The sequence below is a fragment of the Perca flavescens genome, chromosome 14, assembly GCF_004354835.1.
Source record: "Perca flavescens isolate YP-PL-M2 chromosome 14, PFLA_1.0, whole genome shotgun sequence".
Lineage (NCBI taxonomy): Eukaryota > Metazoa > Chordata > Actinopteri > Perciformes > Percidae > Perca > Perca flavescens.
In genome coordinates this window covers 30785579-30800746 of record NC_041344.1, presented here as the reverse complement: position 1 = coordinate 30800746, position 15168 = coordinate 30785579, and positions in this window count along the sequence as shown.

Genomic DNA, 15168 nt, shown 5'->3' with positions numbered 1-15168 from the left:
TGCATCGATGTTAATTGTGACAGCAGAGATCCAATCAATATCTTGCGTTTTATCCCTTTCCAGAGCTTTTCCAATGCATTCGATAGCTTCCTGAGGGCATTCCTCTGTACACTCTTGCATGATCTCTTCAATGGGCTTTTGTCTCCGTGACAAGAAATCTGCATCTCTGTTGTACTTCAATGTGAATCTATAATCCGCCAGTTCTGCCACCCAACGGTGTCCCGCTGCATTGAGCTTTGCTGACCTTGTGACATATGTCAGGGGATTATTGTCACTATATACAACAACGTCAGATGCATGGAACAGGTAGTCACGAAAATGCTCTGTGATTTTAGCGGCAGAAATTCCAATTTGCCAGAATGTAGCTTGTAATTCTTTTCTGCCGGTGACAATGACCCTAAGAACACCCTCTTGGCGCTGGTACAAAACTTTGCTGTCGCAGTACCGGTCTCACATTTTGGATGTGTTGTTCAAAGCTGGAGCTAAACACTAACACATCATCCAAATACGGGACACACACTTCATCTCTCAGATCTCCTAGGCATCCCTCCATGTAGCGCTGAAAAGCTGCGGGTGCATTAGTAAGCCCAAACGGGATCCTTACCCATTCATACAGTCCCCATGGTGTTATAAATGCGGTGCAGGGTCTGCTTTTCTCGTTCATGAAGCCCTGGTGGTACGCCTTGCCCTAGTCCAACACTGTGAACCAGGAGTTGCCCCCCAGGTTTTCCAGGATCTCCTGTATCCTCGGGATTGGATGACAATCCGGCTGCGTTTTCCCGTTCAGCAATCTCTAGTCCATGCACAAGCGTAGACCTCCATCTTTCTTTCTGACGCATAGTACAGGTGAAGAATATGACGAACAAGACTTCTGGATCCAGCTTCGGCTGAGTAAGTCCTGTATGTGAGTTTTCACTTCTTGGTAGAGGTGTTTAGGGATTGCATTGTATGTTCTTTGCACAGGCACATTGTCTTTCAATCGTATGTCCATTTGCAAATCTTTGATACGCCCAGTGTCCCAATCATCCTTTGCAAAAACATCACATTCCTCTGAGCATTTGTTGTACCTGTTGCCGTTGGTCATCTGACAGATGGCTCAGGTCCACAGGTGGGTCCCAAGGCTCCGCTTGTGGCATCCAGCTGGATTGCTGTGCAAGTGAGGTGACACCGCTGCCTTGTGTCTCAGGTCTCTGATCACATGTGGACTTTGTCTGCGATGGGTAGATAACATCAACACTGTACAACCATCCAAGTGTTGTGCGACTACACAGCATGATGTCATTGTCAGTCATGTTTTCAACCGTAACCTCTATTTTACTGTTATCTTCTGAAGGGAGCTGAATTAATTGCTCTCTGATGACTAGGCCTGTTGGCCATGGTGTTTCATGGTTTGGCTCCAACACTACATGCTACATACTCAACACTCTTATTTAGTCGGCCGCATGGCACTGCTACCACTTTGTTTTTTGGGATGGTCGCTGGTTGTCTGCCAATTCTGGCTATGTGGGGTTGGTTCTCAAGCTTTCGGTCCTTTAAAACAGACAAGACAGCTCTCGGCGTTTTGCGCCCTACCTCCAGTGCTGAGCACAGCCTTTCCACCATGTGGCCAGAAGGAGTACAGTCTCCACAGCTGTTGTTGGTTAAGGCTAGTTCTTCAATCACATTAAAGCCAATGATGGGGCGTTCAGTGTCACTGCTGGCAACCAGGATTGGGACCACGACAGGTTTGTCACTCATCCCAGCCACAGCATTCTTAGACAAGGTGAATTCAATTTCCATCCATCCATCATACGGAATGTCTGTTCCATTTGCAGCTGATAGCTCCAATTCTCCCTCCTCAAGCTGCTCCTCCACTGGTCTCACCTTAACATCTGGCAAGTATTCTCTTTTCCAGTTTGTTCCCACTGTTGATACCTGTGAACCGGTGTCCCACAGTATTGAAGGCATCTCTTCCCTACTAGCTTGGCTGTTTGTCGTTGTTTACCAGTGAGTGGTGCTCTTAAGCTGAACAGATCCACGTTGTCTGTGTTTTCGGCAGGATGAATCAGCATTTCAATCTTGTTTGTACTGGCTGAGGCATTTCTCAGTCTACAACCTGATGCCCAGTGTTCATGGCTGCCACACTTGTAACAGGGACTACACCTTCCATCCGGATTGGACAACTGACACTGCTGACACTGTCTACTATTTTTTCTTTGGCTGTGGTCGATATTTTCGGTTTGGCTGTTCACTCACTCTCATTGGTTGAGGCTTAGAGGTCTGGTGGAGACTAGCAATTTGAGTGGTGAGGTTCTGAATAGCTTTGCATATGGCTTTATTCCCTTGGTCCACCTTTTCCATCAGTGTATCACGTTTGTTCGCCTCACCATGTTTGTTCTTATCGTTTGGTTTGTGCACATAGGTTTCCTTCATATTCATATCCATATTCCCTATTCTAGGAAATTATGAAATTATAAAATAATACTTCTAGATAACACTTCTAGGTCACAACACATAGGACAGATCATGCCTTCACAGCGAAAAGTTTAGTTTATTTTCCCCCTCAAAAATATGGTCATAACCACTACAGTGCTCAATTACTTATCAGTGACTATATAACTATGGAGGAAATATTTATTCATAATTCAAATTGAAAGTCCAAAGAGAAATTGAAAGTCCAAAAGGAAAACAAAGCGAGATCAAATTAAAAATATTATTTTTTTCCATTTGGCTTTGGCTTTTGAATTTCAATTTAATATTGGATTTTAATTTTCATTTAATATTTCGCTTTTGAATTTCAATTTAACATTGGATTTTAATTTTCATTTGGCTTTTGAATTTCAATTTAACATTGGATTTTAATTTTCATTTAATATTTGGCTTTTGAATTTCCATTTAACATTGCCTTTTCATTTGGACTTGACACATGTCAATGTAAATGAGGAGGCGTGGCCCAAAGGCTGGTGGGAGGGTCTGAAACCAAAGGGATGCAGAGGCACCTTATGAGCAGCAGGGGGAGCTTACTGCTGAGGAGCACACTGTTAAGCATCTGTCTGCAGATTCACCACTAGGCTGGGTCTTGTATCACATGATAGAAAATGATGATGTAGGCTAAACACAAACCACATTTCATACTACAACCGTGAAGTTTTCATGTAGTTACTATAATTGGGCCCGTGTTAGTGAGGACTAGATTAGGACTGGATTTAAAGCAGATTCTGGTTCCCAACTTCGCCCCAGGTGTGTCTGTTTAAAACACGACTCAGACAACTTCTCTCTTTTGATGTTATATTTAATTAAGCAACAGTAGAAACATGGGTGTGGGTAGCTCTGATTACATGTGTTTGTGTGTGGTCAGATCTCGAGGACGCACACACACAATCTCAACCGGATAGTCATCGTCCGAACTGCGACCTCTCCTTTTTCTTTCTCTCACTTTTTTCTCTGGGTGGTGCGCGCGGTGTGAGGTGCGTGTCCGCGCTATTCTCCAACATGGAGCCTCCTCCCACCAGCCTTTGGGCCACGCCTCCTCATTTACATTGACATGTGTCAAGTCCAAATGAAAAGGCAATGTTAAATGGAAATTCAAAAGCCAAATATTAAATGAAAATTAAAATCCAATGTTAAATTGAAATTCAAAAGCCAAATGAAAATTAAAATCCAATGTTAAATTGAAATTCAAAAGCCAAATATTAAATGAAAATTAAAATCCAATGTTAAATTGAAATTCAAAAGCCAAATGAAAATTAAAATCCAATGTTAAATTGAAATTCAAAAGCCAAATATTAAATGAAAATTAAAATCCAATGTTAAATTGAAATTCAAAAGCCAAATATTAAATGAAAATTAAAAGCCAATGATAAATTGAAATTCAAAAGCCAAATATTAAATTTAAAACCCAAAGCCAAATGGAAAATTTTAAAAATAATAATATTTTTAATTTGATCTCGCTTTGTTTTCCCTTTGGACTTTCAATTTCTCTTTGGACTTTCAATTTGAATTATGAATAAATATTTCCTCCATATGTAACTACATGGAAACGGGATAAACAATGTCTGTGGCTTGCACAGTAATAGCGTTACTGAAGCTTAGCTAGCTGAAAAAAAGGTAAAAGTGTGCAGATTGGAGCGTAGTGTGTGAAGAGCGGAGTTTTTTACAAGGGAAGAAGCTTGGAGTAACGTAACTATGGAGAATATAGCAGATATACAACACACTGAAGAGCCTTTTGAGTTTGATGGTCGTCCTTATTTATTCGAACCCGAGTATACAGACAAAGAACTAGCCTCACAAGAGTTGGACAGAACGAGACAGACAGAGGGGCAACAGGCAGATGAACTTGCTGCTCCAAGCGCAAGCTAAAGCTAGCCTTCAGTAACTGGAGGACATAGCCACACCACCACCGCTCCGTGGATTGTTATTGGGATGATTATCACAGAAGCCTGTCTGAATACACTCAGCGGACGGCAGCTAACAGCTAACGGCTATCAGCTAGCAGGGCAGTTAGCAGCTAATGGCTATCAGCTAGCAGGGCAACCTAGCTACCGGCAGGATCGAGAAAGGGACCAGGGTAGGTGAATTTAAACAATGTCTGAGTTGAAAACGCATCTTGTTGTTGATACGTAAGGGCACTGTTCATGTGTGGCACAGACATATTAATTTTATTTTGTGTCTGTTAAGAGGCACAAAGGCACTCTAAAACTTGCTCCGACAACTGCCGTTTTAGCTCAGGGGACGCTTCTACCCAGTAAGCACACATACGTCGGCACGACGTATGCAATTGATCGCTTCGTCTGCAATTGCGGGTCATAAAGAAGAATAATGAAGCATTGTTTATTGAGCATCTGGACGTCTTATTATGATCGCAATCTATACATCGCAGCGACGTATTAACTATGCCGGTGAGATGTATTAACAGTTCCTCAGTTGTTCGCGGGTCATAATGAAGCATCGTTTATTGAGCGTCTGGACATCTTATTATGATCGCAATCTATACATCGCAGCGACGTATTAACTATGTCGGTGAGATGTATTAAAAGTTCCTCAGTTGTTCACGTGTCATTTGGAAGAATTGTTTATTGAGCGTCTGAACATCTTATTATGATCGCAATCTATACATTCTATACATTGCAGATGTATTAACAGTTATCAGTTGTTTGTCGGGGTAAGATGCATCGTTTATTGAGCGTCTAACAGATTCTATACATTGCAGTTGTTTATGTCGGTGAGGGTCAGTTGTTCGCGGGTATTTGAATCGTTTATTGAGCGTCTGGACATCTTATCGTTTATTGACGTGTCATTTGGAAGAATTGTTTATTGAGCGTCTGAACATCTTATTATGATCACAATCTATACATTGCAGTGAGATGTAGTTGTTTAACTATGTCTGGACGTCGGTGAGATGTATTAACGGTTCCTCAGTTGTTCGCGGGTCATTTGGAAGCATCTTTTATTGAGCGTCTGGATGTCTTTACTGTACACACACACTGTTGATGTGAAGGACAGTGAATCTGAATTCTGCCCAGCAACATATTCGCGCCACAGTCGATAAAGGAAGGGGAAAAAAAGTTGCCAGTCTACGAAGGGTTAGGATGGAGACTGCTTCTTTGCTGCTGTCAAATACCATGGTAAGCACTATTTCATCTTAAAGTAACTTTAATATAAATATTTGGTTGGTGTTCATCAGACTAATAACAAGATGTATAGTGTTGAAGTTAAAAAGTTAAAACCCGGCTTATGTTTTGAAAACAATGTTTAATGGGGCCTGCAGCTAAATTTAATCAAGTAACTACACTAATCAGCCTTTGACTGCCTCACCCAAAACCTAGCTTCTAAAGAATTAATCAGGTCATGTCTGACATTTAGCATATGAAGAAGACTCATTGTCCCCACAGGAAAGGTAACTATTGTTTCTGGTTTTGGGGAGCCACTCCCTGCAGGGCCAGACGTGATTAGAAAAAAGGAAATGCAAACTCTGTAAACTTGAACAGAATCGGCACTACCATGTGAAACGACCTGTCTGTGACCTGGGGTAAACCTGAAATCAGAGGTGTGTCCTTAATCAGAGACCCACAATTCCACAGGAATATAATTCGGAAACTGAGGTGATTTCGGCACTTCAATCTGTGACCCCGACAGGGGAAGCACGTTGAAGTCCGCTGTTTACAGCGTATTGTTTGTCATGTCGCATGACTGTTCTTCTGTAACTCCGCAAGGAGAAGCATGAGATCAGTCCGCTGTCAGCTGCAGTGTTTTATGTTTTATGTTTGATTGTGTTTTGTCTTGTCATTTTCATGCAGTTTCATTAAACCTTTTGCTTAACTTTCAATTCGACCCATGCCTCTCCTTCCTCCTCCAGAAATCAGAATTTTTGAAAAAAAAAAATTGAAAAATTGGAGTGTGACTGCTGATCTCTAAAACAGGGCCCGAAATTGAAAGGTGAGCCAGAACCTGTTTTTATCGAAAATCTGCAATAGTTAATTTAGAAAGATTTAGGTGGGAGAGATCAGCAGCGTCAAACTTGTAAGTCTATTAAAATCTGAAAAAGTAATGATAAAGTAATGCCCAATTGAGAACACGTTGAAAACGATAAGTCAAAAGTACTTGTATGTGATTTGTGTGATATATGTGGTGATGGGAAGCTTAAATGGCCTGTGAAATCCATGGTATTATTAGGCTAATGCACACACAATAAGTCCGTAGAAGTCGGCCGAAGGTGAAGCCTTTGAAAATGTTGGTACCATGTGCATAGTCTATAGAGGTCCGTACAGTCGGCCGGGGTGGAGCCCTTGAAAAAAATATTAAAATGTCCGTGGAGTCGGCCGGGGTATTAGACCTTGAAAAGAAAGAGTAAAAGTCCGTAACAGCCGGCCCGAGTTAGACTCTGAAAAATTTTAAATAAAAGACCGCGAGGGTGGCGACAGAGTAAGTCTCTGTAAGGTACGGAGGAAAGATTAACACTTTTTCAAAGCCAGCTTAAACAGCTGTGGGGGCGTAGGCCCTGGAGAAGCTACTTTCGCGGCGGCGGAAGAAAGGCGTCAGTGGAAGAACCCCCAGTTCTTTCTCGTGACCATAGCATGGAAATAGGAAAATCAATTAAATATAGGTATTGTCGAATTGTGTAAAAAACACTTAGGAAATTGTACAGAGTCCTACTGTAAATATTTTTGAAATAGAATTGTGGTGTTGGGATTTGAGTCTGCGGCAGCAACTCTGCGCTGTGTGTTTTGTAGAAAAATGTAAATAAGATTGTTTTATTTAAATCGAGAGCGTGCAGCTCAGCAGTGTTGGTTGTGATTGTAAAATAACTCATTGTGTAAATAAGATGTGTTGAAATTGAAAGCGCAGTGTGGTTATAACTTCATTGTAAGATTGTTTTGTTTAAATTGAGAGCGTGCAGCTCAGCGGTGGGGGTTGTGGACGTGTTGAGGTTACAAACGCAGTGTGGTTGCGGATGTTCGTTTGTGTTGAGTTTTGCATTGGAAATTCCATTTCCTGATAACAAACAGCGACTCCATCTGGTTGGTAAATCATTAGAACAGAGCGTCTACTAAAACCAGGGGTCAGACTATGGAAAATACGGTAAACTAGAGAACTATCTTCCGAGGAGAGTGCAGTGTGAATGCATTACAGTATATTCTTGATTGGATGACTGGTTTGAATTTTGTGAAAAAGCGTGCAAGCTCAAGCAGTGAGAATGGCTGAAAAAGTGGAAATGGATTAATCGGTATATGTCTTTGAAGAGTTGGGCGCCGACCCTGAAAGTATGAAAGATGTGGAAATGTTTGAATGGAGTTTCTCAGTGAATGCATGAAAGAGCAGCTAGCAGTTGAAAATGGGAGCAAAATGTCTGCTCAGAGTTTTTGTGAATTAATGTTTGTTGCTCAATGGTTCAGGTAGTTGAGATAAGTGCATTTCATTTTTTATCATCTATTTTCTTTTCTTTTCGGTTTTTGCCTTGAGTAGGATTGTGTCTGAATGATTGATAAGCCCATTGCAAGTCAAAACAGCAGCTGTTAGATTTTTTTTTTTTCCCACACATATTCTTTAAGTCACACTCATGAAACAAAGACAAAAGGTGCCTTTGTTTGAACACTCTCACCGATGCAACTCCCCCATTCTACCTGGGAAGAGAGTACAATGGGGGGTGGAGATAAATGTAGCAGTATGGAGAAATAAATTGAGGTGCTTTAAGCAATTTAACATTAGCTACAATTGTAACAAAAAGAATTTAAGATTCTTAGGGGGTTTTCAATGGATAAATTGGTAGATGCATATTTGGCATTTTGAGCATCTTGACTCAAAATTGGTTTGTTTTTCACTAAAAATTATAAATAACAGGCACATGGAGATAAATTAATTGTATTTTTAAGCATTCTGATCTTACTGTAGCTAATCTTCTTCCACTATTTTTTGTTTTTATTCTTTTTCATGTTTCTGATGATGTCTCTGAGAAATCATTGGGTTGAGAGAGTCAAGGTAGTAGCTTTTCCATTGATATTTCTTTATGGTTTGTTGATTTTTTTATTATTTCTATTCTCTAGTTGTAAATATTTTGTTAAAAAATAAATAAAAAATGGGGGGAGATCTGAAGATTTGTAGAAACTCCTGTGCTGGCCACACAGAAGTGCTATGCAAATCTTCTGCTCAGGGTGTTGAATGGGGCACAAAAGAATGACACGGGACTTATATAGAAATTGATTTGCTCAAAAAATAGCAATTTGCTGATCAAGTTTGTTAAAAATGTTTGAAGTAATAGTAAAAGATGAATCACGCAGCCCACATTCCCCCATTGAGAAAGAAAATTGTGGAATTTTTTGTTTTTTGTGTTTTTGTAATTGATGATCTGTACTGTATGTCTACAATGGACTCATGACTTTTTGGGATCATTTATTGTGTTATGGACTAAAGCTTTTTGCCCATTGTCTTAAGGACTTTGGAAAACACAGATGACAAAGGAAATTTCTCCTACATGAGAAATTAATGGACAAATCAAGGACAAACTATCAATAATATGACTTTTCGCAAGGCAGTGTGTTGGCATGTCAGTAATTTTATTCATAGGTGAAAGCAGCCTCCAGATTCCTGCTGATGAAGTCATTCAGCCTGATGACTACATCTGATCAAGGAGATCAAGGAATCCAGGACAGATTCATGCAAGGTGCTGCTGGACACCAGCGCTGCAGTGGAGTGGGAGAGACTCATCACAAGGAACCAGGTTCACACTTCAACTTCAAGCCCAGCAGAGTGCCTACAGGAACCCAGTTCATCTGACCAGACGCTGACGGAGAGCATGGAGCATCACTGCTGCTGAATTCCTGCGGTGGTTTCCTGACAGAGCAAGGAGACTGGATCCCAACCCCTGACCGTGGGCCGGCTTTTTTCTACAGGATGTAACGCTTGAATGCCAGCACAGTAAGATGGAAACCAACGCCAACAAGGGGACTGAGGAGAATTGGGTCAGCAGTAAATCCACAAGGAGACCCTGGGCTCCCCTCTGATCTGTCACCTTCATGTTTCAACGGTTAAAGGGCCAGAATGCTCAGGAGGATAAGAGCATTTTTTACAGCAGCTGCAGCCAAGCTAGGCGCGCAAATGTGACGTCAAGAGTGCGCCATAGCCTGCTAAAGTTTTTGGTGACGTTGCCACCTGTGCTGGGTGCATGAGAATGAACCAGCAGCGATCCGAGATTTTGTCCCAATTTTCAGATTGGACAACAAGGAACTTTCAAAATCTTGATTTCAGACTTTTTTCCCCAGTGTGCATCTTTCACTACAGAATGGAAAATGATGAAGACTGTTTCTTTGTGCTCACTCCATCTGAACTGATAGCATATATTGAAGTGTGTGTCAGTGTTTTAGCTCCTTTGAGAATAAGATCAAACCTAATGCATTTTTTCCTTGAGCCAGATAAAAGATATTTTCTGCCACAGAGTAGATTTCAGCCCACCTGATCGCATTACAGATGTGAGACAAGTTATTCCTTGTGCAGTATTTGAAGTGCAGTGTGGAAACTTGAATTTGGTTTTGTTTTTCTTTGATTTCTAAGATGTTTTCACTTCCATTGTCTTTACCTGGTCAACAGCTTTAATATCTTCTGATTTAATTAAGTGTTTCTGTTTTTGTTTCAAATGGAATGCAAGTCACTAATCACTGTGAGTAAAACCAGCGAAACATATTTTGTTAAGAGAAAATAACCTTCTTGATACAATATATGGAGTCAGATAAGATGAGGTCAGAGATGAAAAATAATTTCTTGTATAAATCAAACACATTTTGCTAATGTCTACATTTTTGTTGTATGTTTATGTAATGACATTGTTTTCATTAACATTCATAGTGTTTTCACACCAAAGGTGTGAAAAATGAGGGATTGTTGAAGTTAAAAAGTTAAAACCCGGCTTATGTTTTGAAAACAATGTTTAATGGGGCCTGCAGCTAAATTTAATCAAGTAACTACACTAATCAGCATTTGACTGCCTCACCCAAAACCTAGCTTCTAAAGAATTAATCAGGTCATGTCTGACATTTAGCATATGAAGAAGACTCATTGTCCCCACAGGAAAGGTAACTATTGTTTCTGGTTTTGGGAAGCCACTCCCTGCAGGGCCAGACGTGATTAGAAAAAAGGAAATGCAAACTCTGTAAACTTGAACAGAATCGGCACGACCATGTGAAAGACCTTTGTCTGTGACCTGGGGTAAACCTAAAATCAGAGGTGTGTCCTTAATCAGAGACCCACAATTCCACAGGAATATAATTCGGAAACTGAGGTGATTTCGACACTTCAATCTGTGACCCCGACAGGGGAAGCACGTTGAAGTCCGCTGTTTACAGCGTATTGTTTGTCATGTCGCATGACTGTTCTTCTGTAACTCCGCAAGGAGAAGCATGAGATCAGTCCGCTGTCAGCTGCAGTGTTTTATGTTTTATGTTTGATTGTGTTTTGTCTTGTCGTTTTCATGCAGTTTCATTAAACCTTTTGCTTAACTTTCAATTCGACCCATGCCTCTCCTTCCTCCTCCAGAAATCAGAACGAACACGTCTTTTAGAGAATTCTTAACAATAGTAAGTTACGCCATGTCATGGTTTAAAGTAACTTAAGAGCCGTTAGATCAGGCTAACATCGCACTAGCCGCCCTTTTTCACATTCATTTAAAATTAAAATATCCGTGCTCTAGCTAGTTAGCTTGCTATATGTACTAATCTGACTGAATCTGAATGTAAAGTTAACGTTAGCTGCTAGCTATGTCAGTTGCAGTACATGCCAGTAACGTTAGCTAACGTGAGGCTGCTAGCTATAGCTAGCTAATTGAACGTTACCCGATATCCCTTAACGTTAATTTTAGCTAGCTAGCTAACAGTAAATGGGGGCCGCACCTCAGTCCAACTTTGCTCATATCGGTTGTTTTGGCTTTAATGGAACTGAAATCTCAACAGGGAACATTTAAAGCTGAAGACTTGTTATAGAATCAAAATGTAGCTATTTAAAGGTAAATTCGGCATGTAGCGTTAGCTAGCTAGCTAGCTAATCTGCCCACTAACGTTAAATCATATTTAAAAAAGGTGAAGAGGTAAAGGGGCCGTCTAATGGCAGGCTAACGTTCGTACTTATTACATTGTGATTGTAATATTTTATTTTATATGCTTATTAACTAAATGACACTATGTAAAATTAGTTTAGGACAGTTTAGCTAGTAAGACTGTGGTTTGTTTCTGTACACTCGGCATTAAATCTGGTTAACAACTGATTTTGAAAATGGGGTTGGGAGTGCCAACGGTCATAAAACATCAGTTATTAGCTAGATGGTGTGAGATGAGTATCATCACCTGTTACCATGATTTTCTTGCTGATATATCACTAATGTTGATTAATTAAAATAAAAACAATTTACCTGGCAAGCTAGCGTTAGCTTAATGTAGTTACTGTCCAGTCACTTAACTTTAAGTTTAGCTTTTTGTTGAAGCTAAATTGACCATAAGCCTAGCTAATGTTACATAAAACTGACATTAGCGGTTTATAATCGGCTTTAACAGGAACTAAACACGTTCGATGGACATATTGAATCAAATTTGACTTTGAGATCAGTACAATTATCAATATCACAATAATTTAATTGGTATATTTCTTTTTTTCCGTTAGAACGATGTAGCTAGCTATATGAGTGCATCTGTAAGATGTATGAAATACGTTGGAACGATGTATATATGTATACGTCGCAGAGAGAGCGGCTACATGTCGTTGAAACGTACAGCAGCGACGTCCCGGGGACATCGTGCCAGTGAGCAAACGAGCAATCTACTACGTATCCCCGATGAATTTTGATTACATCGCTAATACATCGTGGCGACGTATGTGTGCTATAATGTTTATAGCAAGGGTAACTTTGGTAAACTGTTAATTGATGTTTGTTTGCTTGTTTGTTTCACTAGTTATCCCTCATTAAAAAGGGGGTTCTTGCTAAGAATATCACCACCTTCTACAAAATGTCAGGAATACACTGTGTTCATTGCAAAACAGTAGTTGCAATACTAAAAATACTGCATCCTCACAAAAGAGCAGTATTTTTTGATAGTAGCTTTCACATAGTGTCTCTGTTTTTATGTTGGTATGATGTATAGTGGAAGATCAGAAAACGTCGGCAGGAGGCGGGAGAGAAGGCAATGCAGAGATGAAGGACATCATACCACAATAATAGTTGTGTGTATAAGCCTGATCAACAAGTGAAAAGAGTCAGGTATGTTATTGTCATATTAGTTTGTTGCAAGATGCAAATTACACACCTGTAATATGAATCTATCTAGTATTTGGGGCAGGCGCAGTGTCACTCATGATTCTTATGTGTTGCTCTATTTTTTTAACTGCCAGACTTTATAATCAACATTGCTCCAAGTAGACCACACGCACCCTATCTGACAATTTACTCACGTGCAACATCAATGTACACCTTTTTTATGCAAAATCAGTAACTTCTCTGTGCAATACTGTGAATACCGTATTATTAAACTTTCTGTCTATATACTGAACAGTTTTAACTGCTTTATTCTTGCGTTTTTACTGATGCTTTTGTCATTGCACTTTCCTTTTGGTGCAGTATCACTGAAAATGTCCTCCACTGTGGGATTAATTAATTAAATGTAGGATCTTATCTTGTTTTAAATTTTGTTTGTTTAAAACTTGTTTGTATTTTTCAGATCTCTCAATTGCCATGATGACCAAGATATTCAACGGGGAAATGTGGAAAGCTGCCATATTCCCAGTCATTACTTTGCCAAATCATCTGTGGTAAGTTTACAAAACCGTAATTGAAAATGGGAGTAGGAAGTAAAGAGAGGGCAGCATAAAATGACACCTTTGGTTTCAAAAGTAAATACTTTTTAAATAATTGTGATTACTATGAAACCTTGATGTTAGCCCTTTTAGAGAGAAAGTTATGATATTTTTTATGGGACAATTTATAACATGCTATTTAAAGCTTTAATTTACAAAGTGATCTAAATACATATTGTCAGAATGGCACCTTAACAGCGGTTGAGGCTAGATGGGATACAGCTACGGTGACGACAGTTAAGTTTAGGCCCCAAAACAACTTGTTAAGTTCAGGAAACAGATCGTGGTTTGAATAAAAAACTCTAGAGGAACGAAACACATGTTTTCCTGGGTGAAAGTATAACAAATATATTATTATATTAGTCTAGATTTTGCGGGATTTTTGAGTAACTTTTGGCCGTAGCTGTATCCCTTCTACCGTAAACAGCCCACCTTGAACTTCATCCAAAATGAAACTGCACAGACTGCAGCGCCCCCTACTGACCAAATGTCCTTATTATTCAATTATATTTAAAGGCTGAATTGGAGCTTCTGAGGAAAATTTAGCAGAGAATTTAACTACGTTAACGACATTTGGCTTGCCATATTCTACTTGATGAAACCGGTCTTCTATTCACATCTGCAAAAAAAAAATATTACTCAACCACATCTTAAAAACAAAGGGAGATGAAACAAAAAATGTATTAAAAGATACTTCTTCAAATAACGCACAAAACCCAAATCTTTTGTTCTTGTCACTGCAGCAGCACCACCGAGGGATCCTACTTTCCTGAGTACGAAGCCGGCCATCAAGGACTTCCCCGACTGGCAACAGACTGGAGCAGAGGCTATAGCAGGGACAGCATTTTTTTTTGCTACTGAAATAATTTACATTATGATAGAAAGTGGACAATATAGTGTGACAATTAGTTTTTGTTCTCCAACATGTACTAACTGCTGTTGTGAAGCAGTGATATACAGCTCACGAGTGTGTAGTCAAAAGAGAGAAATACTGTATATTTCAGCGACTCCTACAGATTAAGAAAAATAATGAATTTTGTTAATAAATAAATGTTATACTTGGCTCAATTGTTAAGTGTTTCAGTTCAAATAGCATTACCATGATCCCATAGGCATCCAAAAATTGAGAAAGTGATGTTTTTTAAAACTGAAACAAGGTGTTGGACATCCTGTTGTGTGTGTAAGCCCTTTTTATTACCACGGGTTTACAGACAGTCTCTAATAATTGGGTATCACCTGGAACACAGCCAATAATCGAGAGACACACCCACCAAACGAGAGAAAACATAACTCAAGCCGTTGCACACCGTTCCCAGGAAACGTGCATGCCCCAGCTCTTTGCCTGAGGGGAAGCCCACAGTCTCAGACTTTTAAAAAAACCCTGGTTTAAGCTTTTAACCCTTGTGTTGACTTCGGATCAAATTGACCTGTTTTCAACTTTTGTTTTATATCAGAAAATATGGGACGTAGAAATAAGTGCTGAAAATGTGTAGAAGAAAAATGTAATATATTTTTTTTCAAGCTTGACAGGAAGACAACACAAGGTAGTGTTTTTGTACATTAGCCCTTAGTATAGACCACAGTAGGATAATTATCCCCAAATCTAGCTACATACCAGAATATATTTTAATGTGTTACAGTGTGCTATTTTCTATAATGATTTGAACTTGTGTAAATTGTCTTTGAGTACCCTGAAAAGCGCTTTATAAATAAAATGTATTATTATAAGTAATTGTGTATGGTTTATCTATCTTACTTTAGCAATTCAATTTAGTAAAGATATTTAAAGTAATTGTGTGTGACCTATACTGACCAGTTTTGTTAAATGGACTAATGCAGGATCAATTGATCGGCACATCTTCC